Here is a 3,010-nt window from a genome sequence, read left to right as displayed (position 1 = left end):
TACACAAAAAAGGTAGGTCTAAATGAATAGAGAAATATTAATTGTTGATGGGTAGGTGGAGCCAGTATTAAAAAATAAAAATATTACATAGGCTAATTTACTTATTCAGTTTCACACCAATTGAGCTATCAAAGTATAACTTTATAGCACTAGAAAAAATAATAACAAATTTCATCTGTAAGAATAATCAGTCAAGAATCTTGAGGAAAATGATGGAAAAATGGGAAAGGATCACCAGACCTCAAACTACATTTCAAAGTAGTAATCATCAAAATAATTTGACACTGATAAAAATGGAGAGGTTGATTGGTAGAGTAGATTAAGTATACAATATTCAGAAGCAAATGAACATAGTAACCTAGTGTTTGACAAACTCAAAAGATCCTAGCTTTAGGGTAAAAACTCACCATTCAACAAAAACTGCTGGGAAAACTAGATACTAGCCTGGCAGACACTAAGTATAGTTCAACATGTCACAATATGTGCCAAGATAAGCTTTAAATGAGTACATGACTAAGACATAAAGGGTAGTATCTTTAACAAATTAGAGAAACAAGAAATTAGACCCGTCAGATTTATGGATAGGGAAAAGAGTTTATGACCAAATAAACTCTAGAGAGAATTACAGAAGGTAAAATTGACAATTTTTATTATAAAATATTTTAAATTTTTGTACAAATAAACCCAATACAATTAAAATTAGAAGAGAAGAAAATAATGGGAGGAAATCTTTGTAACAATTTCTCTGATAAAGAACTCGTTTCTAAGAAATATAGAGAACTAGATCAAATTTGTAATACTACAGGGCATTCCTCAAAAGATAAATGGTTGAAGGATATGAACAGGCAGTTTTTGTGGGGAAGAAATTCAAGCTATCAACAGTCACATTAAAAAAATACTTTAGATCAGTAATAATTACAGAGAATTGCACATTAAAACAACTCTGATGTCCTACCTCATAGCCATCAGATTGGTAAAATTGACCTAAAAAGAAACTATACTGAAAAATTGAAGGCCTGAGTTTCCGAAGTCAGGTGGGGTATGGGAGAAGTCAAAACTCAAAAACATCTGTTAGACCACACAAGCTACATGTTATGCACTTCAATGATTCAGGGGATCTCCTTCCAGTGATTCAGATCAAAACCTGTTCATGCCTTCTCATGTCCTTCTACTAATCCTAGAGAGTTCACCTAACATGCTGGAGACCTCCCTCTTGGTCTTTTAACATTATGTAGCTATTAGTACATCATGGGAACCTTCCATCTGTTATCCATCTCTACATGCTGTTATGTGATTACATGACTGGCCCACCTAATTTTCTGTCCCTTTACCCTCTTGGGTTTTCTCTTTTATGCCACTTCTGATACATAAGTAATTTCTAGTTATAGGTCTATGTCTACCATGTATTGTTCCATCACCCTTTGAGTGACCTACATAATATACATACATAGAAAAAGACACAGTGTGTAACCAGTTGCAGAATTTTCATTTATTACTAGTCATGGACCCTGCTCCATTACATATCTTATGATTTTCTCTCTTATTGTATTTTTCAGCAGTCAATTCTACTATCTGCCCTGTTGTTCCCTACCATCATTGCATTTCTGTTATCCCTTACTTTCTCATTCTTGATTCATATCTCTTCGTCTCCCTGTTTCTCATCCCCTCAGTGTGGTCTCTATGACATTGGCTTCCCATAATGCATCTCCATTGTTAACCTGGGAAAGATCTCTAACAGGGTATTAGTCCTAGGGTTGTATATGTCCTTGGCCCTGCTCTACTTAACATTTTTATCAATGACTTGCATGAATATTGATAGTATGCTTATCAAATTTACAGATAGCACAAAGTTGAACAAGGATATCTGATGTTAATCGTGTGTTATTTTGTATTATTACTTGAGGATGTATCATACCTTCCTAAAAGAATGAAAGCTCTATGAGGGTAAGGCCTATTTTAATTCATGTTGCTATTCTTCCAGTCACTGTGTTTTACATATAGTATTTAACTAGTTGCTGCTGAATTCATTTTTTATTGAATATACTGGATGACAAAAATCAGTGTTTAAAGGATATGTATAGGTTGGATCTTGCTGATGGGTTAGACCATAGTAAATGACTTCTGGAGTCCCTTACAAGTTTAGTATCCTGTCAGTTTATGACCACATATCTACTTTACCAATTGCCCCAGGGCTTGAGAACCCAAGCGACACCCACTAGTCCTGTTCTGAGTTTTAAATTTCCCAAATTGTCCCAATTATAAGTTCTTAGGGGAAGAAGGAGGGGGAAGAGGAGGAGGAAGAGGAACTTAGGAGAAGAAGGAGGAGGGCTAAAGAAGCTCAGCTGCTGCCTCATTAAATATCAGATGACTGGGCTATTTTAAGGTTGGGGAGACTGTCAGAGAGCCAAGTGACCATGGTGGTCAAAAGTCACTAATCCTTTGATAAGAATACTGCATATGCCTGAGACAGCTTTAGTCTTCACCACAATTCTAGAACTGAATACTCTTAATGTAACCTTACATAATGTGCAAATTCCTGAGAATAGTGCTGAACACATGTTCAGCACTTGTTGGATTGACTTGGATTCCTGAAGTGCTTCCCTGTGTCCCTGGCAATCCCATCCCCTTTTATGCATAGGAGACGAGGGAAATAGTTAACATTTTAGTACACAAGTGTTGCATTAGTGGATAATCTGAATCAGAGCAGACAAGGAAGCTTGTATGACAGAGCCATAACTAGGAGTTGTGGAACCTAATTCAGTTAGGGTGGGAGACAGAACTGAGAAGAGACCATAGAGCTGGGGACACAAGATCTCTCCTGAGGTAAAGACCCTAGGACACAGCCCCACAGGGAGATCCTAGGATGACTTCCTTGCCACTGTGAGGCCAGAGAAAAACTCACCTGGGATATGGTAAGGCCTGGAGACCCCACCTCAGTTGGGGTGTCTCACTATCATCAATGACCTGGGGTACTTGTCATGACTGAAGGGTGTACTGTTCTAGAATGGGC

General features: G+C 37.3%; 1 long non-coding RNA gene across 1 annotated transcript in view; it reads left to right on the top strand.

Moving 5' to 3' along the window:
- Nucleotides 1-2,670: 2,670 nt before the first annotated feature.
- The window catches only part of LOC138146771 (uncharacterized), a 1,049-nt gene continuing 709 nt past the window's right edge, over nucleotides 2,671-3,010 (top strand). Inside the window, exon 1 of the long non-coding RNA XR_011164571.1 lies at nucleotides 2,671-2,912. This is a non-coding gene — a long non-coding RNA (uncharacterized lncRNA). The remainder of the gene's footprint in view (nucleotides 2,913-3,010) is intronic.

The sequence above is a fragment of the Petaurus breviceps genome, unplaced genomic scaffold (assembly GCF_028583685.1).
Source record: "Petaurus breviceps papuanus isolate PSGF00001 unplaced genomic scaffold, PetGlider_PUasm1.0 90769, whole genome shotgun sequence".
Classification (NCBI taxonomy): Eukaryota; Metazoa; Chordata; class Mammalia; order Diprotodontia; family Petauridae; genus Petaurus; species Petaurus breviceps.
Note: the sequence above shows the minus strand (reverse complement) of the source record. Positions and strands in the feature narration are given on the sequence as shown.